Source organism: Equus asinus, chromosome 9 (genome assembly GCF_041296235.1).
Source record: "Equus asinus isolate D_3611 breed Donkey chromosome 9, EquAss-T2T_v2, whole genome shotgun sequence".
In the NCBI taxonomy this organism is placed as follows: Eukaryota; Metazoa; Chordata; class Mammalia; order Perissodactyla; family Equidae; genus Equus; species Equus asinus.
The window spans coordinates 68,338,698-68,365,789 of NC_091798.1; the positions used below are offsets into that span (position 1 = coordinate 68,338,698).

The window sequence follows — 27,092 nt, forward strand, 5'->3', positions numbered from 1 at the left end:
GAAACTGAGAGATGAGACAGAAAAATTGGACTCTAAAGGTGTGAGAAAAAGTTTTGATATACTAACGTGTAGAAGGTGAGCAAGAACAAACCACGAAAACGAAGACAAATTAATTAGCAGCACTGAGGACTCAATCGAAGTCATAAAGACATTGGTGTACTTTCTTTTATCATTTTTTCATTAGAATTCTGCAACCTGGATATAGCCATGAGTATAGCACAGAGTTGGCTTAATCTATTACTATGCAGCCATGACTGAGGTAAATTCTACAATGTCACATGATTTGCTTTAGAATAGATGTAATTGGAGAAAACGTCAAAATTTCAAGTTAAAGGTCAACCAAAGAAAGAGGGCTTGTGCCTCCTGATCTTTCCTTCAACCCAAGTAAAGTGTTCCGGGATCCATTCGCGGGACAAACACAGTTGGTTTGCATGCCAGGGTAGCGACCCTGAGTCCCTCCCAGGTGTTCTCTCTTCTAACGATTTTACCAAGAGCTTTCCTGACCCTAACATTTACTGGGTCTTCAACAAGAGTAGTAATGGAGGCCTACATACAATATGTCAGATATTTAAAAGTTGTAAGTCAATCTAACGATTGTTAAATGAAATATATGCTATTCTTTTACTGTACTGAAATGCCTTTGTAATAGCAAATTGAAAAATACGTGCAAAATTATAGTGTTCATGACTCAAGTCAACAAAATGTCAAAGATGTCTGATAAAAACAATGAATATCAACAAAAATTTTTTTCCGATAAAATCCACAACTCAAGAAGGTGAGATTAAATCCTATTTTTAATCAGTGATTATTCTTTGCCATAAATGACTTTTAAATGTATTAACAAATTTCATCATGGAAATCTTTCACAGATACCTGCAATTACTTCCTATTTTTAAAAATGTGAGCATACTGGAGCCAGCCTGGTGTTGCAGGGGTTAAATTCCTACATCCAGCTTCAGCAGCCTGGGATTCGCTGGCCTGGATGCTGGGTCCAGACCTACACACGGATTGGCAAGCCATGCTGTGATAGGAGTCCCACATATAGAGTGGAGGAGGATGGGCACAGATATTACTGCACGGCCAGTCTTCCTCAGCAAAAAGAGGAGGATTGGCAGTGGATGTTAGCTCAGGGTTAATCTTCCTCAAAAAAATAAAGTAAGCATATTATCTCCATAAATAATTATCTATATTTTCTTGTCTTTTTCCAGAGCTCCATCTTTACATATTTTATTTCTATCATCATCTCAGTGATGTCCCAGTTATTCCATCAGAGGAAAAAAGTGATGAGGTAGTGGTCCAGCACAGGTGCATGGAGTCAAGCTCACTGACCCTGAAGCTGGCGCCTGCGTCCTTCACGAAGTCTTCCACGACGAGGCACAGGAGGGCGAAGCCTGGTGCCCTGATGAGCTCATACTCCGAAGGCTCCGTCATGCTGTTAGCCTTGGAACACCCAGGCTCTGTCCTCATTGGTGGCACAGCTAGGGGTGGTGACGCGGCGGCCAGCAGCTCAGATGGGCTCGCTCTCAGAGTGGCAGTGCCGCCCGATTCGGGCCAGGTCAGCCAAGCCCTGGGACAGCTGGGACTCAGGAGGGCGAGATCTCCGGCACCGGAGATGGACTTCAACTTGGTGGGGCTGGTGGAGGCCTTGAGGCACAAGTCCTGAGCCCAGCGCGCATTGCTTCCGTTCAGGTCTGCGAAGACCACGGTCTTACCACAAGGCTGGCCATGTGCAGGCTGCAGGCGGCGCACGTCAGTGGGAAGCAGGGCAGGAAGGACTGAGCAGACACACCTTCGGCTGCGCCACAGGCTGCGCAGAGGCAGGTGGGCCAGCTTCAGAGCGGCTGGGAAAGACGCAGTCATCCTCTGCCTGCAGCCGCTGAGAAAACCAATAAAGAAATTGAAAAACATGAGACAAGTCGATAGAGAAACTAAGTGTGAATTTAGTCCTTCATGTTGGGAGAAGGCAACTCCCCACTAAAAGCCATTTTGCTGTCCAGGTTCCCTGGGTCACTTTCAGACAGTCCTGCTCTTCCCACCACAACCATGATAGGACTTTATCCTTTAAGGGGCACAAGGAGAAAGGGACAAAGAGTACACATGTTAAAAGGCAAAGAAGACAAGAATTTGAGTGTGGTGGAAAGTGATTGAAAGAACTATAGCGGAAGCGGATGGTAGGTTGAATACAGGCGGGCAGGAGACATCGATGAGGTAGGCGAAGAAATGCGTTTGGGCTTTCCGTGAGAGAGCTAAAAGGACTGATGGACATATGCGGAGAGTGAGAAATCTTTAGTATGTCGGTGGAAGCGCCACTTTACGATTATTCTTTTTCCATCAGCTCCTTTCTATCTTCATTTCATTCTTGACCCAAGTTATGGATAAGGCTGGGAGGTGGAGAGAGAAACCTTATCAAGAGGCTGAGCATGTAAAGCAGTAAATTGTTGTAACTGAGTGGAAGTACACACAGCATGGGAATGAAACTAGCGTGAGGACTGATACTACAGGGCTATACATCTTGGGCAGTGAGCTTATGAACTATGGTGAGTTTAACTGGTCGAGTCTTTGGCAGTTTATTCCCTGTAGAACTTGCATCTCAAGACGCTCAGGCTCGCAAAAGCAGAGGACTCCAGGCCAAGGTTTCTAGACTGGAGGCTAGACAGGTTCCATTGGAATCATCAATTCATTTATAAAAATGCTGTGTGTAGGCCACACTCACAGGCTACTGAAGCAGAACCATTAGTGTTGAGATCAGGAAATGCACGCTGAAAAAATATCTCAATGGACACCACACTCCTGATAGTAAGGCAACCTTTTATATATCAAGATTTTGAAAAATTCTTCTGTAGATTTTCTGTGGTTTAGGAAGAGGTTATCAGATCAGACTTTAGACACAAGACAGACTACAGCATAGGGAGAGACAGGGAGACAGACTGACTTACATTTAGTTTCCTAGACATTTCCACATGCATTTTAATTCGACACTCAAATGTAACTAGGATTTATTTTGTTGTGTGTGCTTCTGATGCTTTGGGGAGAAATGAAACATTAAAAAAAATCAAGTTTATGTAAAACTTTTTTTTTCTGGTTAAGGCTATTAGATCATTGCCGTGATTACTGAAGGATGATAAAACTGAAGATATGTCAGTTTTGAGCTGTATTATTTTAGTACACATTTCGCATGCAACCTATTTATAGACTTTAGATATATGGAATCTTTAAGAAAATTATGTCTATGCTATTAATTTCAGCATGATTTGTTTTCCCAAATTATGTTTTTAATGAAAAGGAACCAAAGAGTCAGGTTGCCTAGAGTTTGCCTTAATTGGTGGTCATAGGGTCAGTAGTTATTTTTGTAATTGCTAATCAGCAACAAAGTAAAATTCAAAGAATATGCTTAGAACCCAAGAGCAAAGAGAAGTAAAATGTGCAAAAAGGAGAATGGTTTATTATAATTCTAAATATTTAGTTTAGATTTAAACATATAGTCTGTGCTGTTTCCCATTCTGATCTAGGTGGGTAACTGCAAGTTTATTAAGAAATTTTTTTCTATGAAATTCTGATATTAAATGTATTAGATATTTGCTGATGTGTCTAGATAATATTAACTCTTGTATTATTCATCTTCATCACACTGGTGTCAATCCTAAGGAACAGTGAGGTTAAGTTGACAGCCCAGGGTGAAGAGAAAAACTATTAATAAAATTCACCTTTTCTGATCTTATTCTGGGTTCCTATATCACACCTCACGCCCTGGATTCTCTGTGGATAGACAGACGTTATGTTCAATCATTTGAAATCATTCCATCTTGAAGTTAAGGGTTGTAGAAGTACCAACAGACATTTTCATCACTCATCTGAACAACACAAACACTGAGGAATAAACAACTGAAGAATGTCTCAAAACATCCTGATTTTTAAAAACTTATTATGATACAAAATGAATATTAAAAATTATATATTTGAAAATACTTTTATGTTTGCATATTAGACTATATCTATAATTCAGCAGTAAAATCTGGAAGGACTGTGAATGGAAATATAATTTTCAATTGAACATAGGCTACCTACATGAGTGTTCTAATTTTACCTAATGTATGACAGAAAAATCAGGTACTGTAATTACATCGCTATACAGACTTCATCTAAGATTTAAACAGAAAATTGAAGAGATATGATGAATGGCATCTATGTTAAAGTTTGGGTCATTTATTTTATTGTTTTCAAAACAAATGTATATTGGAGTAAACTGGTAAAATTTTTTAAAAAACTAATTGGTATCATGGTTTTGCTTTTTTATTTCAGTAGTTGGTTGTGTTTTTCAGACTCATTCAAGGGAACTGAGTTTCTTAGTCAGAGATGGTTGGGCAAAATTGATCTTCAACAAGTACGTGTGGATACTGGGTATTAAATTCTGGAAGCATTTCCATGGGTGTTGTTAATAGTCACTACTACAAATGCCCTGGGTGCCTCTCCCCTGCCCAGTTTTCCCAGGACTCCATGGCCTTCCCCATATTCCATCAAATAGAGGGATCTTACAGGGCTTTGGCACTGCAGGTGACTTGTAGGACTCTGCACCATATTGTGGCCCTGATCCATCTGACAGGTCAGTCTCCCTGAACTATGATTATAAATATCCATCACTCTAGGATTGAGGGCTTAAGGGTAATTGGTATTGTGTGTTGAAGAAGGGAAAAGCAGCCCCTGGTTGAGAAAGAAAAATTTAGCTTCCCTGAGACTAAGAAGGGAAGTTTTGGATTTAGGAAATTTGAGGCCCATTCTCATGGTACAACTGTGTGTTTTGTGTAAGGAGGCTGGATATATGGCAAAATACCTCCCAGACAAGCTTAGAATGAAGGAGTAGAGCTACCCTTCTTTGAAAGGGCACGCAAAACGTTGAACAAGGAATCTCAGTAGTTAACAAGAAAAACAGAATAGCAGAATGACTTTCCCCAATTTTCTCTAGTCTCAACTAGATTTCAGAGACCAAAGTTCTCCCAAATATGAACTGATATTGAACATCTTTCCACTCTGTGAATGAGAAATTTGATTTGGGAAATGTTATCATTTTTTTACACCAAGTAGTATTGGACAAATTTATACCTACTGGATTTTTTTTTTCTGATTTAAAAAGAGACATATGTTCATTACTAAAAATCTGGAAAGCACTAAAAATTAAGACTAGAACAACAAAAAAATTGACTGTATGTTACTTTATTGCAAGTAGTAAAGTGTCATTCCAAGTTGTGCCACCATAAGACATGTGATTAGTTATTACACACACCCTTGTAACTGGCTTTTAATTTTTCTAAGCCTTCGTTTTGAGTCTTGGTATGATTCTCCACCTTTTTTCTTTTCTATGAGGTTTTATTTATATGTGTAGGAAGAGTTAACTGACTCCTGAGTACTGAGATGTCACCAGTGTATATTTATTTTAGTTGATATATTTGTTCATATTTCCAATAGCTTATTTTATGCCTTCTCTTCTTCATATTTCCATTATTTTCTCTCTCTCTGTCTCTTCTGTTTGCTTTCCTCTTTTTTTTAGGGATTAGGAATTGTAAATCCTGTGGAGTTTTTGTGTGAAATAATGCTTAATATTTCTCAAATTGTCACTGTTTAGAGTAAAAGTGTGTCCAAATTCCAAACATGCAAAGGTGATATTATACCTTTATTTTCTATGAATATTATCTAATAAATTTCCCGGTTTATTTATGTCATAACATACTGTTCCCTCTCTTCCTTCTCTTATCTACATTTTTTAAATAAATTCGCTAATGCCAATAAATAGCCTTTGAAAACATTGATTTCGTTGATTATGCATAACAACTGATTTAACCACTCTTTATTTATTTATTTATTTGTGGTACATTTAGATGTTTTCCCAACACTGTGGGAACATTCTGGAATATAAATCCCTTTCAGTTTCTTTAAACAACTTTTAAAATCAATTATAGAATGGAAGATTGAACCAAAAAAATTATACCTAATTCAGGGTTCTTTATATACCATGTGTAATTGCTTTTCAGAATGTTATGTTTTAGAATCCTAGTGTCTGCATGTAAGAGTATGTGTTATGCCTTCTGTAGCACAGAGTATTTTCATAAAAACAACAAAAAAAGTCCCTAAAAAAAGTTACCTTTATTTTGTCTTACTTTGGAATGATTCTAATGCTAGCAACCTAATACTAGCTTGAATATTTCATGTTTGCTAGCAATTTGCATTCCTGTTCAGATTATCATCTAACCACGTTCTTTGCCTGTTTTTCTATGTCAAAGACTTTTATTGATTTTTTTGAATTTAAATAAATACGTTAAGTATAAAAACACTTTGTTGAATTTGAGACAAATACATGTGATTTTTTAACATCCAACTCTTCACCTTATGGAAGATGTTCTTACATTCTATGAAGAACTTAAAATATGGATGAAGACAAAAATCCTTCTTTCTCCTTGCCTGTTCACCTACTAAATGGTAAGGCACCATCTTTCCTTGGAAGGTAGAAAGTCCACAAGAAATCAGGAAGATTTATAGTGATATTTCTAGTTTTCAAAGCTATATCAATTTCCACCTCATTATGGCCTTTAAAAGCATTTCAATAGGAAGTGAAAGAATCTGTAACCCACAATCTTACCTGAAATTTGATTTACTTAATTTAAATGATCTTTGGAGGGGAAACTCTGAAGTATATTAGAGATTAAATAGGATATCAAGTGATAGAAAACTAAAAGTAAATTTTGAAATGCAGTTTTATCATTCAGTTATTTTTGTGATAATTCAAACAGAAGTATTTTGGAAACTGCTATATGTTAATTACTAAGAAGTTTAAAAATATAAGCAAATATGTACTTGTGGATTATTATTTTAAATAAAAAGGCTATAATAGAACATATTTAACTCCCAAAATATATACAACTCCACAAGTTACATCTATCTGTACATTGACAATTTTTTAAATAATCAGTGAAATTACTGGCTTTAAAATTTTATAAATTAACTTCAAAGAGTTAAATTAACTTTTAATAATCCACCTAAGACAAATATAAAGTTTTCCCAAAAAACTTAGATTTCTTTTGAATTTTATAAAGGTTCTAACCTATTCATGTTAAAATATAATGCTGTTACAACATTTATCTGTAATTCATATTTTATGAAATCTTGATATGTGTCCAAATTTCTGTCTATATTGCATATAGCACTACTAAGAAGTATTATACAGTGCCTCTATTCATTCAATAAATATTTGTTAGGTAGCTTTTATTACGCATAATCTTTTTTCAATTTTGTGAATTCAAATAATGGTGGATCTTTAGAATTCAAAAGTGTTCAGTTTAGAATTTATGTGGTATCATTGTATACATAGTATGTACACATACACATATATAATAATTTGAGTTATTTTGAAAATCAGTCTGTGGCATTATATTTGCATTACCAGTAACTAGGATATAATGTGGAAAATGGAACAATTATTAACTAAAACTCAAAAGACCCATTTCCAGACTTTCCACTCAGTAGCTGTGACCTTGATTTCTCACTAACCATTCAGAAGCTGTAGTTGCCTAATCTTGGGGGCTGCAGTTTTCTCATTTAAAATATGATAGTTTCAAATTATGTAGTCTCCAAAGTATCTGAATTCTTTAATACTTTTTGTCTGCATGAGTCATTTGGAGTTAGAGCCAGCAGGAATCGCCGCGAATATCTTATTCCCTTTTTTATTCTTAGTGCATTTGATCAGATAAAAGGTACATTTTCTAGTTTCAGAGATAGAACCAAATCAATGTCTGCCACCTCCACAGATGTTTGCAGACACAAAAATCACAGAGTTTAGATGAAACACAACTGAACTCCTGCCCTCTCAAGTAGAAGAGAAGAAAAAAGGAGAAAAACAGGAATTCCAAAAGAGGGAGAAGTAAAGGCTTTGTTCCCATTTCAAGTAGGGTTATTTCTTTAATGATTTAGAGAAATTGACGAGAAGTAGAAAGTCTAGAAAATGGGCTTCTGACTTTTAGTTAGGTGTTGGTCCACTTTTGCAGTGTAGCACAGTGACTCTTGGTATGAACATGATTTTATAGGCTAAACTTAAAACTAATTATTCAAGCTTTCTTCCTTTTATGTCGGGCGGAGGTCTCAAAGACAATGAATAAGTTGTAAATGTTTACAGGGTTTTGTTTTTCCTAATAAGGCTCAGACAAGTCACCTGAGTGCTTCAGCTGGGTTGATGCTTTCAAGAATTAGGAACTTAGACAGAAAAAGTAAAGTGACTTGGACAGTGTTGCAGAAATAATATATGTCAGAGCTTTATTCAAACCTAGTCCTTCGTAACTCAAGAACCTATACTCTTAACATTGCATTAATTTGGGCTCAGTAATACGCTTCCATCATAATAGTAGTTATTTTTTATCATTATTTTCATGAGCAGGATGATTGCTAGACATGCCAGGAATACTTGAGGCTGGATCTGGATCCCTGAGTTGACTGTAGTCCCTAATTCCTAGGCCCCTTTCCCACTGATCCGAATGCATATCTACTTTACACTGGGATTTTCATTGTTGAACTACAGAAAGAGGATTCTTTCTGTCCTTGACTAATTCCCTGGAATTTCTATTTTTATTTCCTTTTTATGCTTAACATGGTAAATATATTGCATGCCCAACCAGTGACTTATCAAAGCCGTACCCTTCAACACCAGTGATCCAGAAAATAAGTACTTACTTAACAGGTAGCTATAGATTTATTTCCTTGCTTTTTATTGAAAAAAAGAAATTTTATGTATTTCTAATCTTGTTAGTTTTTCTATTTAACTGAATTCCTATAGCACGTATTGAGCAGCAATTTGGTTTTTATTTTAGATATATCACATTCTCTCCATCAGTAAAATATGAATTAATTTGATAATTTCTAATACTATTTTTTGACTGACAGATTTGTTTTCTTCATAATTTAGTTAGTTGGTGGGTAAAATCACCTCCACTGTGAACTCAGATTGTCCAAGTTTGACTTTTCACTCCAGTTCCATATTGGGAAGCTGACACTATCTGCTTCCCATGTCTAAGGCCTAGTTTCCTCATCTCGAAACCCATGATGATAATCATACCTTCCTTACAGTGGCATAAAAATAAATGATATAAAAAATTAATTTTGTCATTTTTGATAGATACTTCTTAGTAAATATAGGCTTTTTGCTATTAATAATAAATGATTACCAAAATAAAGACATTTCAAATTAATTTAAGTAAAAGTTTATTTGTATTGTCAGGGGTGAGAGTCATTTCGAAAAGTGTTCTTTAGCCCTGGAAAATAAGGGATTTTCTTTTCCTGTGTATGTGCCACTATTGCTGGGAGGTGTCTTTAGAAGTGGCTGTCTCCTAGTAGCAGTCTTAGTGAAGGTTTTCTTGACTCTAATTTGCTCTGAAAGATTCATGTGGTTTTTAAAAGTTGCTGTAAGCGACTTTGCAACTGAAATTGAAAGTTTGGCTGACCATATGTCATTTCAGATTTAGTTCCAGAGAAAGATAAGATCATCAGGACGAACGAGGAGCTGGCTACTGAAATGTATGACAATAAACAAATGTGAAAATATAACCAAAGAAAAGAGCTACATTCTCTTTGCGCCAAAATTTGAAGTTCTCCTGAAATGGACACTAATTTCGTTAGTTCACTTAGTTAACTCGAAGACATTTTTAGTGACGAAAATTTCGGCCTCCAAATTGACCTAAACGTTTGTTGGAAAAAGAGAACTCTGGCTTAAGGCAAGACTGTACCTTTCACCTCACCTGCTTTTTTTGTACAGAATGCCACTGGTCTCAAAATATACGTAGAAAAAGCTCGGAGGTGATCTTTACTACATCTAACACATTCTGCCTTGTATTGTCATAGTGATCTTTGTATATGCATTATTTCTCCAATTACCTAGCATGTCATTTTAAATATGTTAATTATCATGTTATAAACAGCTTTATATTTATGTGCATAGAAATGTGTATATAGGAAGGAGTGAAGTAATGAATAAGCCCAACTATTGGAGGAAAAAAGGACAAGACTCAGAATAAATGTCATCATTATTTGATAGGATACCTACAGGTTCAACTTCATATTTAAAACATTAGTCTATATAGTCCATTATATTTACATTGATCATCTTACAATAGGTTTTTCATTTGACATACATGTCTCTAGATTCTTTATTTCTCATTCTTTGAAATCAATTATTCTTTATTTGTAATATTTCCCTCTATGTTTTCCAATTTGTTCTAGTGGTTAACTTAAGGATTGCATATGCATCCTTGCATTAGGACAATAAGACAAATTTTGAGAGTATTAAAAATGTAACGCAAGCATTTCTTTTCCCTTTTCCAAAAATGCTAGGAACTTAAAACACTTTATCCCCATGGGCTCTACTCTATTATACTCCTTCTTGCCATATATTTTAATTACATATATTTGAGACCGTATAAAACATTACTACTAATGTTATAAACAGTCAATATTCATTTATCTTTACCCATTTATTTAAGCTTTACAATGCTCTTCATCCTTGACGCACTTCAATGTTTTTATCTGGAATCATTTTACTTCTGCTGAAGAATGTGCTGCATATTTCTTTCAACACTTTAAATATACCAATCCCCTGTTTTCTGGTTTCTTTCATATTGTTTCTCCAGTGAAGGTTTTTTCTATTTTCAAGATTTTCTCTTTGTCTTTGATTTTTGACAATTATTCCAAAGTGACTAATGCTTGATGTTATGAAATGAATGCATAGAGGCGAGATCTGTTCAAAGTGCAAGTTGGGTCAATGGATTTGAATGTACCACAACACAAAAAGTTTGGTGATATTCTTTCATATCCCATATTATGACTATCTTTATAAAACTACCATTTATCAATTTTTGTATATATCAAAGAAAAATAGCCCCAGTTATCTGAAAAGATTATCCTTATCCAATTCTCTTCCATTTTCTTACTACATAATTGTTAAAAATGTAAAGTTTGAAAAAAAACCTCTTTTATACGTATCTGCATGTGGTCTTTGTATTTATCTTCGTTGGGACCCACAGAACTTCTTGATATTCTTCATCTATTTTGGAAACTTCTCAGAAGTTAACTATTCTAATATTGTTCTGCTCAATTCTCTTTCATCTTCTTTCTGTGCTTGTAATTAAACATATGTTAGACCTCTTACTCTGTTCTACGTGTCTTCCATGCTCTTTTCTGTATATTCTACTCTTTTTTGTTTCTGTACTTCAGTTTGCATTTTTTCTATTGACTTGTCTTCCATTTCAGTAACCCTATCATCGGCTGTCTATTCTATTTTTGTATCCCTCTACTGAGTTCATAATCTCATGCATTACATTGTTCACTTTTAGAATTTCCATTTGAATCTTTTTTATATGCAGACATATTTCACTTTGGACAGTATTGTTAACTGAAACTCTTGCCTATTGTAACTGTGTCTTTGCTTTGTGCAGCTCTCTAGTCTCTGGAACTATTCAAAGCAGGGACATGGTTTCAACATGCACATGTTTCAGTTAGTACAGTGTCATGCAAGGTAAGGACTCCTAGTATTCTAACTATATACTGATATTCTACACCTTTTCCTTTCTTTTCTTTTTTTTATTGAGTTCATAATAGTTTACATCAATGTGATTTCAGTTGTGCATTGTTTTTTGTCTGTCACCACCTAAGTGCTCCCCTTCATCCCCTGAGCCCCCCCACCCCTTTCCCCTAGTAATCACTGAACTGTTTTCTTTGTCTATGTATTTGTTTATATTCCACACATGAGTTAAATCATCTGTGTTTGTCTTTCTCAGAGGGACTTATTTCGCTTAGCATAATTCCCTCCAGGTCCTTCCATGTTATTGCAAATGGGATGAATTTGTCTCTTTTCTGGTTGAGTAGTATTCCATCGTGTATATATACTACATCTTCTTTATCCATCGTCAGTTGATGGGCACTTGGATTGTTTCCATGTCTTGGCTATTGTGAATAGTGCTGCACCAAACATAGGGGTGCATATGCTACTTTGGATAGTTGATTACAAATTGTTTGGGTAAATACCCAGTAGTGGGTTAGCTGGGTCATATGGTAGCTCTATTTTTAGTTTTTTGAGGAACCTCCATACTGTTTTCCATAGTGGCTGCACAAGTTTGCATTGCCACCAGCAGTGTATGAGGGTTCCCTTCTCTCCACACCCTCTCCAACATTTGTTATTTTTAGTCTTACTCTTAGTGATTATAGCCATTTTAACAGGTGTCAGGTGGTATCTAGTGTAGTTTTGATTTGCATTTACCTGATGATTAGTGACGTTGAACATCTTTTCACGTGTTTATTGGCCATTTGTATATCTTTGGAAAAATGTCTGTTCATTTACTCTGACCATTTTTTGATCGGGTTCTTTTGTTTTTTATTGTTCATCTGTGTTAGTTCTTTATATATTATGGAGATTAACCCCTTGTCAGATAGATGATTTGCAAAAATTTTCTCCCAATTGGTGGATTGTCTCTTTGTTTTGATCCTCGTTTCTTTTGCCTTGCAGAAGCTCTTTGGTCTGATGAACTCTCACTTGTTTATTTTTTATTTTGTTTCCCTTGTCTGAGAAGACATGGTATTTGAAAAGATACTTTTCACTTCGATGTCGAAGAGTCTACTACCTGTATTATCTTCCAGGAGTTTTATAGTTTCCAGGCATATCTTCAAGTCTTTGATCCATTTTGAATTTATTTTTGTGTATGGTGTGAGATAGGGGTCTACCTTCATTCATTTGCATGTGACTGTCCAGTTTTCCCAATACCATTTATTTAAGAAACTGTATTTTCTCCAGTGTATGTTCTTGGCAACTTTGTTGAAGATTAGCTGTCCATATAGTGTGGTTTTATTTCTGGGCTTTCAGTTCTGTTCCATTGATTTATGTGCCTGTTTTTGTACCAGTACCATGCCATTTTGATCACTATGGCTTTGTAGTACATTTTATTTTGTATTGTGATGCATCCAGCTTTGTTCTTTTTTCTCAGGATTGCCTTAGCAATTGGGGATCTTTGGTTGCCCCATATGAATTTAGGATTCTTTGTTCTGTTTCTGTGAAGCATGTCACTGGGATTCTGATTGGGATTGCATTGAATCTGTAGGTTACTTTGGGTAGTATGGACATTTTAACTATTTTTATTCTTCCAATCCATGAGCAAAGAATCTGTCTCCATCTGTTTATGTCATTATCTATTTCTTTTAGTAGTGGCTTATAGTTTTCATTGCATATGTCCTTCACCTCCTTGGTTAAATTTATTCCTGGGTACTTTATTCTTTTAGTTGTGATTGCAAATGGAATTGTATTCTTGAGTTCTCTTTCCGTAAGTTTGTTATTGAAGTATAGAAAAGCAACTGATTTTTTAACTTGATTCTGTACCCTGCAAATTTGCTATAGTTGTTAATTATTTCTATTAGTTTTGTGATGGAGTTTTTGGGGTTTTCTATATATAAGATCATATCATCTGCAAACAGTGAGAGTTTCACTTCTTCACTCCCTATTTAGATTCCTTTTATTCCTTTCTCTTCCTAACTGATCTGGCCAAAACCTCCAGTACTACGTTTAATAAGAGTGGTGATAGTTGCATCCTTGTCTTGTTCCTGTTCTCAGAGGGGTGGCATTCAGTTTTTGCCCATTGAGTATGATGTTGGCTGTGGGTTTGTCATATATAATCTTTATTAAGTGGCGGTAACTTCCTTCTATACCCGTTTTGTTAAGAGTTTTTATCATAAATGGCTGTTGGATCTTGTCAAATGCTTTCTCTGCATCTATTGAGGTGATCATGTGGTTTTTATTCCTCATTCCATAATGTGGTGCATCACGTTGATTGATTTGCAGATGTTGAACCATCCCTGTGTCCCTGGTACGAATCCTTCTTGATCATGGTGTATAATCCTTTTGATGTATTGCTGAATTCAGGTTGCCAAAATTTTGTTGAGGATTTTTGCATCTATGTTCATAAGCGATGCTGGCCTGTAGTTTTCCTTTTTTGTGCAGTCCTTGCCAGGCTTTGGTATCAGTGTGATGTTGGCCTCATAGAATGTGTTAGGAAGTTTACCATCTTCCCTAATTTTTTGGAATAGCTTGAGAAGAATAGGTATTAAATCCACTCTGAAAGTTTGGTAAAATTCCCCAGGAAAGCCATCTGGTCCTGGAGTTTTATTTTTTGGGATGCTTTTGATTAATGTTTCAATCTCTTTCCTTGTGATTGGTCTGTTCAGATTGTCTGTTTCTTCTTGACTTAGCTTTGGAAGGTTGTAAGAGTCTAAGAATTTATCCATTTCCTCTAGGTTATCCATTTTGTTGGCATGTGGTTTTTCATAGTATTCTCTTGTAATTCATTGTATTTCTGTGGAGTCTGTTGTTTTTTCTCCTCTTTCATTTCTGCTTTGGTCTATCTGAGCTTTCTCTCTTTTCTTCTTTGTAAGTCTTGCTAGGGGTTTATCAATTTTGTTTATTTTCTCAAAGAAACAGCTCTTTGTTTCATTGATCCTTTCTACCGCCTTTTTTGTTTCAATAGCATTTATTTCTGCTCTGATTTTTATTATTTCTCTCCTTCTGACTTTGGGCTTTGTTTGTTCTTCCTTTTCTTATTCAGTTAGGTGTAGTTTGAGATTGCTTATTTGGTATTTTTCTTGGTTGTTAAGGTGAGCCTGTATTGGGATGAATTTTCCTCTTACTACCACTTTTGCTGCGTCCCATATGAGTTGGTATGGTATTTTTAAATTTTCATTTGTCTCCAGATATTTTTTGATTTCTCCTTTAATTTCTTCAATGATCCATTGCTTGCTCAGTAGCACGTTTTTTAGTCTCCACATCTTTGTCCCTTTCTCAGCTTTTTCTGTAGTTAATGTCTAGCTTTATAGCATTATGATAGGAAACTATGGTTGCTATTATTTCAATTTTCTTAAATTTATTGAAGCTTGCCTTTTTCCCAACATATGGTCTATCCTTGAGAATGTTCCATGCACACTTGAGAAGAATGTGTATTCTGCTGTTTTTGGATGGAGTGTTCTATATATGTCTGTAAGTCCAACTGGTTTAGCTTTTCACTTAATTCCACTGTTTCCTTGTTGATTTTCTGTCTGGATGATCTGTCCATTGATGTGAGCGGGATGTTGATGTCCCCTAGTATTATTGTGTTATTATTAATATCTTCTTTTAGGTTTGTTAATAGTTGCTTTAGAAATTTTGGTGCTCCTGTGTTGGGTGCATAGATATTTATAAGTGTTATTTCTTCCTGATGGAGTGTCCCTTTAATCATTATATACTACCCCTCTTTGTCTTGCTTTACCTGTTTTATCTTGAAGTCTACATTGTCTGATATAAGTATTGTGACACCAGCTTTCTTTTGTTTGCCATTAGCTTGGCGTATCGTCTTCCACCCTTTCACTCTGGGCCTGTGGTTGTCATTGTAGCTGAGATGTGTTTCCTGCAGGCAGCAAATTGTTGGGTCTTATTTTTTAATCCATCTCAGCACTCTCTGTCTTTTTATTGGATAATTCAATCCATTTACGTTTAGGGTGATTATTGATATACGAGGGCTTAATGCTCTCATTATCACTTGTTTTCCTGCATTTCCTTTTTTTCTCATCCTGTGTGTTTTGCTCTACACATTGAATTGCATGGTTTTTTATGATGTGTTCCTTTGTCTTTTCCTTATTTATTTTTTGTGTCTCTGTTCTGCTTTTGTTTAGTGGTTACCCTGGGGTTTGTATTCAGAATCTTGTGTGTAAGATAGTCTGTTTTCTGATGACCTCTTATGTCCTAGTCTAAACTGATTCAGTCCATTTCCTCCTCACCTCCTAAAGTGTTTTTCTCATATGTTATTCCAACTTGTATTGTGAGTTCATGGTTAAAGTGACAAGATTTTCTTTGTTTTTGGTGTTTTCCTTCCCTTTAGCCTAATGCTGTAGTTGAATATTTTCTATCTTATTCTGATTCTGTCTACCTATTTATCTCCTTACTCTGTGTTTTGTGATCCCTTTCTCACTTTTTTTCTTTTTTCAGGTATGAGGGCCTTCTTGAGGATTTCTTGTGGGGGGGTCTCATGTCTACAAAGTCCCTTAGCATTTTGTTTATCTGGGAAAGATTTAATTTCTCCCTCATATCTGAAGGATTTTTTTGCTGGATAGAGTATTCTTGGTGAAGATTCTTGTCCTTTAAAGTTTTGAATATGTCATTCCATTCTCTCCTAGCTTGCAAGGTTTCTGCCAAGAAATCTGCTGAAAGCCCGATGGGGGTTCCTTTGTAGGTTATTTCCTTCTGCATTGCTGCCCTTAGTATTCTTTCTTTATCATTCATGTTTGCCAGTTTTACTACTATATGCCTTGTGGTAGGTCTTTTTACATTGACATATCTAGGAGATCTGGAAGAGTCTTCCACACGTATTTCCCTCTTTGCTTAGATTTGGGAGTTCTCTGCTATCATATCTTTGTGCACACTTTCTGCTCCATTCTGCTTCTCTTCACCTTCTTGAATACTTATAATTCTTACATTGCATTCCTAATTGAGTTGGATATTTCTCAGAGACTTTCTTCATTTCTCCCTAGTCTTAATTCTCTCTCCTCCTCTGTCTGGAGCATTTCACCGTGTCTATCTTCAATTATGCTGATTCACTCCTCTATGATATCCACTTGAGCATTCAGGGAATTTGTATTTTGTTTTATCTCTTCCATTGTGCCTTTCATCTCTAATATTTCTGATGGATTCTTCTTTATAGTTTCAATCTCTTTTGTGAAGTAGCTCCTGAAGTCTTTGAATTGTTTCTCTACGTTCTCTTTTACCTCATTGAATTTTTTGATGATAGCTATTTTGAATTCATTGGTGTTTGGCTTACATATTTCTGTGTCCTCTGGACTGAGTTCTGGGTGCTTGTCGTTTTCTCTCATCTGGCGATTTGATGTAGTGTCTGATGTTGGAAGATCAGGTCTTTCTCATTCTGTTATTATTCAGTTGCAGTTAGAGCTTATGGCCACTGGGTGGGGGTGAAGAGCCTTGTATTCTGAGCCCTCTGCCCCTAGCTGATATCCCAGGCAGTGGAGCGGTGGGGTGTGGGGCGGGTATGGGCAGGTATGGGCAGGGTGCTTTCTCCTGCATGCAGTCTGGCGTTTCTTGATCAGCTCTTGCTATCTGGTCTCCTGGGGCCTTGGCTTGATGAGGTCACCCCCCGCAAAAGCTTTTGCCTAGTTAGAGGGCTTCCCTCTGGGCTGCAAGGTCCCTAGGGAGTCCTTAGTGATCCTGCGAATGAGCAACCCCTCCCCTGCTCCTCCCAGATCCTCCCACAGTCGTGGATCATAGACTTTAAGGGAGGGAGTGAAGTTTTCTCTTACCCCATTCCAGCTCCTCCAAGGGGGGCTCCAGCCTCTCCACCCTCCATCATGTGGCTGTGTGTCTCTCTGAGGTTTTTGTGTTGTTAGGAGGTCTTCTGTTGGAGTATGGATGCCCCTTTTGATTGTATGGTGGAGGGAAGAGAGTCCTAGGCAAGTTCACTCTGCCATGATGCTGACGGCACTGACGGCCTCTTTATTTTCTTGAACACATTAATTATACTTATTTAAAATTCCTTCTTTTTAACTCTATTAATTATGACAGTAATACTTGAAATGCTAGCATGTGATGAGATAAGGAGTTGCTCTATAAAGTAAATTTACTACATCACTGCTTAATCCAGTTGATTTTTTTTAATATCAAGAATTTCAATGACATAAGCAGTTATTAATTTACACTCCAGTAGCAGCTTTTTATCTTCTTGACCTTATCAATTTTAGTTTCAAGTGATATTATGCCATTTCATATTTAGTATAAGAACCTTACAAGTGTATACTTTCATTTCTTCCATCCTGACTTTTGTGTTATAGCTATCATACAATTTACTTCTATAAATCTTTAATGTGTAGTTATTATTTTTGCTTTTAATAGTAATTAGCTATAAACTGATGTAAATAATACGAACAAACATATTTTGTATTTTGTCAGGTAGTTACCAATTCAAGTATCATATGTCTTTTGCCTGAAGAGCTTCATTCAACATTTCTTAATGCAGGTCTTCTGGTAATTAACTCTTTCAGCTTTTGTGTGTCTGAAAGCTTTTAATTCACTTTCAGTTTGAAAGATATTTTCATTTGTTTTAGAAGTTTAGATTGGTAGTTCCTTTCCTTTCTAATTTTTCAGGATGTTTAAAGATATTTCTCTGCTGTATTCTGGGTTGTAGTTTTTTCAACGAGAATTCTGCTGTCACGCTTACTTCAGTTCCTCTGTGCAGGTGTATCACCTTTATGTGGGTGCTTTTAAGATTTGACTCTTTATCACAGGTTTTAAATAATTTGATTATGATGTGCCTTGTTGTAATTATTTTCATATTTAATATGCTGTTTCATTGAGCCTCCTGGGTCTATGGACTAATAGTTTCCATTAAATTTGTTTTTTCAAAAACAAATTTTTTAAATAAATAAAATCTTTTATATTTCAAAATCGGTTTTTCAAAGTTTTTATAAGCCCCCTGTCTTCAGGGACTCCAATTACATGGATATTATGCTACTAGAAACAGGTCCTAGTGCTGTCATTTTTTTTCACTCTTTATTTATCCATGTGTTTCATTTTGTTAGTTTTTATTGCTATGTCTTCAAGCTCATTAATTTTGTCTCACTTGCTCTTAATCTTAATTTTTTTAAATCACATGTCATTTTCATCTCTGAAATTTGATATGTGTCTTTTTTATACCTTCCGTGTGTGTATTTAACATAATCAACCTTTCCTCCAGCTTTCTGAAATTACAGAATAAGCTTATAATAACCGTTCAAAAATCTTTTTCTACTAATTCTATCCTCTGTGTAATTTCTGGATTGGTTTCAATTGATTTATTTTTGTCATTATGAATCAGCCTTTGCTGTTGCCTTACAAGCCTGACAATTTTGGATTGGATATCAGATATTTTATTTTTATATTCTTTGGGATCAAATGTTGCATATTCTTATAAATATTCTTGTGCTTTGTTCTGGAAAACCGGATATTTTTGTAATCCTATGAGTGTCCTTGAACTTTGATTTTTTCATGTTTGATTTTAAATTTTATTAGATGGAACCAAAGCAACATTGTTTCTAGGACTATTTTCCCCTGCTGTTGAGGCATAATCTTTTGAGCACAATTCCCTATGAATTATGAGGTTTTCCACTATGGTGGTTGGGAACAGGAACTATTCTTGATTCTATGTGAGATCTATAATTGTTCCCTCTAATCATTCAGGTGGTTCTCTACCCAGCGATGTGTAGTTTTCTTCTATTCATGCACTAGTATTATTTGGCTGGTGCCTTGAGGAAGACTTTCATGAGATATTGGGAGTTCTCTTTTTGTGCCGTTCTCTTCTCTTTGGTACCTTGCCCTGTGAGCATGTGTCACCTTGACCTCCCTGAACTCATAGCTACCTCTCCTTAACTCTTGAGATCATTGAGCTTCATTTGAGCCCTCTCACTCTGCACTGGGAACTGGAAACTCTTTCTAAGCAATGAGTTGAGATAATTTTAGGACTCTTCTTGTTAGTTTTTGTCTCTCTAAGATCATTGTCCTTCATTGTTTAATGTCCAATGTGTTGAAAGCCCTTGTTTCATATATAAATGGTCTCATTTTTGCCTTCTTCAGACGGGAGGGTAAGGGTAGTTCTTACTTTACCTAAATCCAACAGCAGAAGTCCAAAACCTTTTTGTTTTTCTTTCTAGAGTTTTGAAGTAGATGTCACATCTATATATTCAATATGAATGAGCAAAGCTGTGATTTAAAATAAAAAATAAAACTACAGAATACTTTCTCAGTATATCAGTATTTCATTTTGTAATGAATTATTGTAATTTCTTAAATGATATCTCTATTTGCGAGAGGAATTTGAGAACAGAATAAACTGTCTTCATTTAAGTGGAACTTCATTGAAGATGAATTTGCCATCATACTTTAGAATTTTGTTTATGGTAATTTTATGTAAAGAAATGATTAAACCTAATGACAATCCATGCTCCTATATATTTACTGTATATGTTGCTTTTCTTAAGGCAGTTTTAAAATTCTCATCTTGCTTTACATATAAGACATGTGTAATCATTACAGTTATTGAATAAAACTACATCCATCAGTAAGAACTAGCAATTATTTGTTCACTGATTAGTAGCAGCTATTAAATAAAAACTGAAACAACAACAATAAAAAAGCTAAAGATATTGAGAAGACTCTGCATGGGTAGAGATGCTTTTATTCATTGGAAATTGAAATGTGAAAATAGCTACTTAAGAGGAAGATTTGGATAATATCCTTAAGGTTGAACACAAAATAAGTTATAAAGCAGTTTTCATTTGCTCTTCATGCATCTATGAGTAAAAAATTATGAAAAAAGATGAAATAAGCCCAACAGATTATACATTTACTTCCAAACCATTAGTCCTTATCCATCTGTTGAAATATCAAAACAGAAAGGTTTCTAGAAGATTAGCATATATTTTCAGTATTTTTGACTAATACACATCTGAAAATCAAGTCATTTTCGTCATCCACAAGAAATACAGTCAGTAAATATTTTCCTTGTATATCACTTACAGTGTATTTACATTTTAACATTGTATAAAAGACAAATGAACTGCAGTTCATTAAAAAGTAGGTTATACATACATACCAGTTTTGAAAGTTGTATCTGATCACTATTCTAGTTCTGCACGTTTAACAGAACTCCATTAGCAAGATAATAGTTTATTAAACACATGGGCCTTGAATATAAACTGTAGTTTTGACTAATTTTATAGAACAACATACATTCTAATAACAGGAAAAATTTAATCCTTTTAGAGCATTCTTTAAGCAGTTAGTTTTTTCATTCATTGTTGTTCAAAACAATCCCTGGTGTTTGCAAATTTATACCAAATATTTTCTATTTACATCCGACTTAAAGAATAGTACTTTAAAAATATATGAAAAATATAATACTATTATGGTTATTAGCTTACGAAAAATACTCTGACCCTTCCCCATTTTTCTTTGCTTTTTCCATAGTCTGTGGGAATTAGAGCCTAAACTAGCTGAATAGGCTAATAAAAATAACAAATCAAACCCAATATCAACCCCAGGATAGACAGGAAGGGCGTCCCAAGTGAGATGTGAGGTATCATCAACTCCCCTTCCCTCACAAAACTTGTTCAAAAGAACAGAGTCCAACTGATGCAAACGGACAGCAAATATATCACCCTTGCAATTGTTTCTTCCGTTTCTAACCGTTGCCATCACCTTTTCTGGAACAATGCATTGTTATTGTCTTTATTATTTGAAGTACTTCTCAAACTTCCCTGTTCTTCTCTTTTTCTGTAAATCCTAGAAAAGAAAATCTCTTTAAAAAAAAGAAACAATTTTTTAAAAATATGAAAAGGCTAAAGAGAACTTTCACTTTTAATTCAATGTATGTCATTTTTTCTTTAGAAATAATAGAATATAATTTGCTTCCACAAAAATTATTTATTTCAAAGGAAAAAATTTCAAAAACACTTAAAAACATTAAGTATAATACAAAGTTTGAGAAATGGGTAAATATATTATGAAGGTAAAGGAGAAAGTATGGACTCCAGCTGGTTTATTTCAAAGATGTTCTTACGGTAGTCATTAAAGTAGGCCTTAAAGACAACGCTTTTGGATTCTGTGTCACTTCTCCCTCACTTTCCATCTCCTCCTCTTTCCCTTTTTATTTCATTCTTTACCACTTCATCTGATCCCTAAAGCTCTGTTCCGAGTGAAGATGGAAAACAAACAAGAACGTTCAGACCACACGGTGTTAGAATGACTGCTCCTCCTTGAATAAGCCAGTGTTACTTCTCCCAATGAACTAATTCATTCTATCTCTTAGAGAATATAGAATTCAATTACAAATCACATCTTTTTTTTCCTGAAAATAACAATGTTTTTAATGCTCTCTTTTCTGAAGAGGGTCTTATTTGGCATCATAATCCTAGTAAATTTATAGTCTCAGATTGGTTTCTCAATCTGACTATTTTAGATGCAACAAACAAAGTGTATAAACATAGGCTGATGTTCAGCAACTTAATTCTCAAATTATGACCTTTATTATAGGAGCGAGATAGAGTAACAAACAGAAAAAATAATGTACAATAATGAACACAAGGAGACCAAATTTTGTATTGCTTTATTCTATTTTCTGATATTTTAAATTTGAGTCAATTACAATTTCATAAGAAGTTTCCAGGAACTGTATTCCCTGGCTTAAAATCAGTACTCCAAAGAAATTCTTTCTTTTTAAAAAATTCCTACCATTAAACGAACAATTTCATAAGATCGATATCAGCTTGGTTTTTCTGCATCTACAAAGCAACTACTGTCAACCTTTCACCGTTTACTGAAAATAACCCTTCATCAGAGCACCTCGATTCATACACAATACTATTTCACCATTAAGTTTGAAGACTTGATTCATGTGCCTGTGCAACTCTGAAATTTCCTACTATTTCCAACCTTTTAGTGATTTCGGAGAAACTGAAGGAAGTAGAGTAGCAACTAAAAAGTCTCACTCAAAATGAATGCTTTTCTTTCTTTTTCTTTTGAGAGGTGATGAGAATTCCACTACATTAAAAAAAAGTGAGAGGCCTTTCTCCTTAGTTGCATGAAGATGGCAGAGAACCAGTGGAACCTCCGATAAAAGCATTTTATAGGATTGCCAGGAAAAAAAGATATTGCGAGGATCATTTTAAAATGATCTTAAGAAAATGAAACTGTAAGTTAAGGTAGATTTGCCTTCTTATAGCTTTGTTTAGCATATTACTCTTTGGGATATATAAAAATATCCTTGAAGATGGGCTCATCTTTATTTTATGGTACATACTTTGCAATTTCCCAACAAAACTTGAAATCAGGGCTGGTATAACCTATTATTAAAATATGACAGTAGGGTTGCAAACATGTTAAATTGTGTAGAACATAATTTTTAAAAATCATATTTAAAAATATTTGGAATAGGAGAGAAAAATATATATAGCAAACAAGTCTTAAAATCTAAGTGTTCGAAATTAAAGGATCTTTAAAAATAAAAAGTTTTCACAACGAAAAAAAAATCTTGATCCAAGTCTTTCATTATTATTCACTAGACTCACTTAATAAAGAAAACAAAGATACTCCAAACTTATTTTCTAGAATTGGGAATTAGTATAGTATATTTATTCTAGAGATTTTTCAGTTAAAAGGATCTACTTGATAAAATCATATGAGAAGACACTGATTCATATTTGAATTTGGCAACTGAAAATCATGTATTTATTTCTTAGAACTTAATTTTTTAGATTGCAAAGATGAGTATAGAATTATCAAGTAATACTCCAGTTATATTCTCTATTTGGGGAGGTAAAATACTCATGATAGCTTTGTAGGTGGTGCATGTTTTATCCGTGACCCCTCCACTTTCTCTGTGCCAAATTTAAAAAGGATGGTCCTCTGTCATTTCTTTAATTTGTTCTATTTCTACTGCCCTGATGCAGTTTACTGTCATGGTAGTATTCAAAGCTATACAGATTTAAAAAAATACTTTTATTTTAGATATCACAGTGAACATTACATAAACATTAGGTAGTTAAATGCAAATTATGTTGTTAGAACCTAGAGCCCTTCTTTAAGTCAAGCCTGCCTCCTTCCTGAGAAATAAGGTTTCTTTACCAAGTTCTGTATCTTATCTGTCTCCCTTGTTTTTGGTGACACAAAACATTTATTTGATTCCCTTCGAAGAATCCATTATGTTTGCAGGTAAGGACAATATCAAGTAAACGTGTACCATATCAAGTATCTGACTTTCTCCAGATCGTGTATGTTTTTCGCATGTGAATGTTTAAATGACCACAGGACTCCCCAGACATTCTCTCCTGTCCTTACTCAATTTAATTTTTACTTTAAAATTTCTTTAATATCTTCTCCCTCCTAAAGTGTTTGAGACAAAAGCTTCCATTTGTTTAATAGCTATCTCAAAATATTTCTTAGGTTCACAAGAATGAATGTGTACAAGATCACTGGATATATAAAGGATAACTCTTGGGCAGGACAGAATGTGGAAAATATAATTTCTGTTTTGTTGCAAGATGTGATTTCATCACATGCTATTACAGTAAGAAAAAGGTAAAATATTATCATCTTTTAATTCTTAAAATGTATACATTTCAGATTGGTAAACTGATTCAGACCCATTTTCATACTCAAAAATGGTTTACCGGAAAGACACTTATTTTGTCAATGCTGTATATTACATTACCAAACTTTATCATAGGCCTTTAAGACACACACCCAGAGCTTTATACTCCAGCAAATTTGCACAACAAAATAAAACACTTGATGCTAATTAACTGTGTAAAGAGGATTAAACTGCTAAGAAATAACCTTTGCCTTAATCAGTAGCAAATTTATTTAAAATGTTAAAAAAATGGAAGCATAATGATAAAATCATTTTTGCTAAAAGGGGTATTAAGAAAAATATTTTGATTCTCTAAATTCTGTGGGTTATATGCTCACTGGTAATCATTTAATTATTGGAGAGGAAGCTGTGAAAATGGCCCCCAGCAGGAGTGCGGATTTATCTTTATGCATATAGAATAGAAAACTTCGTTCAGGCTCTTAAGATATACTCCTGTATGAAAAAAAAAAGACCTGGTAAGCTGTGCTAGTTTGGCATAGATTGCTCTGGAACATGGTCAAATGCTAAGCGAGACATTATGTATTGCATGCACAGGAGACCTGTGTAGCTGAGGGGAGGAGGCAAGAAGCTGTAGACACTGCCAAGTGGAAGGAAATTTCTTGAGCTTTTTTGTTTTTTGTTTTTGGTGAGGAAGATTGTCCCTGAGCTAATATCTGTGCCAATCTTCCTCCATTTTGTCTGTGGGACACTGCCAAATCATGAGCAGCGTGTATGTCCATGTCTGGGATCTGAACCTGTGAACCCTGGGCCACGGAAGCAGAGCACTTGAACTTAACCACTACACCACTGGGTCAGCCCTCTTGAGAATTTCAATGAGTGATAAAAATCTCATTGGATAATTATCCACATTTATTTTTGAGGAGTCCAAAAGATTCATTGATAAACACTCTTCATTTCAACAGAAACTTTACAAAGCCAGCAGTATAGATTGAGGTAACTACAGAGACAGCTGGTATTCTAATATAAACTTAGTCCATATGGACTTATGAGATAGTTTTAAGTTTTATTAAGCTTTTATTAGAATTATGACAACTGTCCCAGTCTATTTTCAGAAGCTTGTCCATCCAGTTGTCTATGAATTTTATCAGGGGAAAAGTGCTGATAATGTTCAAAATGACCAAAGGCTATTATTTTGTAGAAGACTGTGGATACCAAAAGCGATAACTTTCTACCGTGCCTATTCAGGTAAACTTTGTTATCTTCTTCTAATTGAATGCAATGTGTTCCACAATACATTGTACCTCATTTGCACATATTTGTGTATTTTTTAAATCGCTCTTGTTATTCTCAGGATACTCTTTCTCCCCACAAAACCCCCAAAATTGCTTAATTTCTCATACTCCATAATAATGATTTTGACATAAATTTGATCAATTCCAAAATCCTTAGACCTGATAATATCTCATAATCTAAGCATCACGAAATATTTCTGTACCATCAGAAAGAAATAGTGGCTTTGTCTTAATGGGTAAGCAATTGTTTAGAATGTATTCTTTAATATGTGTTCAATAAGTCAGCTTAAGTTTTGAAAAATTGTTGAATATTAATGGCTCGGTTTCCTCACATTTAAAATCAGAAAAAATTTTGCTGTGGTTAAATGTGGTTTAAATGGTGTTGAACTTGATGAAAAGTGAAGGTGAATTTTCTGATAAGAAGATAGTGGGTAACTTTTTCTCAGAGAGAAAATTTTCACGGCCATGTAAAGTAACAGCTTCGTTTTCTGACATTAATAGTGCTTTACTCAGCTTTTAACAATAAAAACAAAATTACTGCTTTGAGTCTTGACATATTTTGAAATAGATTAACAAAATTTACTAAGATTTAATACTTATTCCTTAGATTGTCAAGATATAATAAAAGCAAATTTAACAAAATTTTTACAGTTTGAAAACTATGTTGAAGTATCAAGCTGTTTCTAGAAAAGGAAATATTTTCATTTTAGCGTGATGAATGCAATGCTATGATTTGGGGCTGAATTTGGAGTCTATGATTTACATAGAAACATAATTGCATTAGTAATATTATTTACTGCCTAAACAGTAAAAAGAAGGAAACCATACACTATTACAACATTCTACCAGCATCTTATAGAGTTCTGACACTCATCTGTGATACTTTAGCAGACATCCTAATATTCTGGTACCGAATTGCTTTAATAGCATCACAGTCTGTGTCCTATTACTGACTTCCATGAACAGCGTGAGACAATTGGGTTCTTGTAATGCCATCGTAGATCAAAGGGGTTTTCATATAAATTGCTATCCATAGGAGTAGATAATTCTGATGAGATTTACCTCATTTATTTTTAAGAAATAAAAAACTCACTAAACTTCACAAAGCATAATTAAAATATTATTTGAAAATACTGTGCTACATGTGTACTGCCTGTTGTCTCACTTTTTCAGGGTTCTGCCAGTATTTTAAATACATCTTGCCAAAGACACAACAATAGAAAGATAACGCCTTTGTGATCTTTATACCCAATGTTGTAGATCAAATGTTTGGAAATTCCCCTCCTTGTATTATAAAAATAATTAATAGTGAGTGAGTGTAGAGTTGGTTTATTATGAAAATTGATGAAGGCATTAGCTTAAAATTGACAGAGATGTTAAAGTACATAATTAAGCTTTTCTACGTGATTTTATAGGTTGAATTAACTGTATCTGTTAACTTTCTTTCTGGCTCTATTCACTGTGTTAATCTTCTAATATACACACTAGTTTCTGGTCGTCTGAATTAATGCAACTTCATATGAACTAAAGATTAGTTTGGACAGTGAAATAATCATATTTCTTACAATTTTTGTTTTTAAATCTTAGTTTTCTGTCAGAAAAAATAAAGAAAATAAATCTAAGATATAATGTTTGT

At 34.7% G+C, this 27,092-nt stretch overlaps 1 pseudogene; it reads right to left on the reverse strand.

The window, feature by feature from the left end:
• Positions 1 to 1,239: 1,239 nt before the first annotated feature.
• Positions 1,240 to 26,452, reverse strand: LOC106831150 (glutamine amidotransferase-like class 1 domain-containing protein 1 pseudogene; annotated as a pseudogene).
• Positions 26,453 to 27,092: the final 640 nt, after the last annotated feature.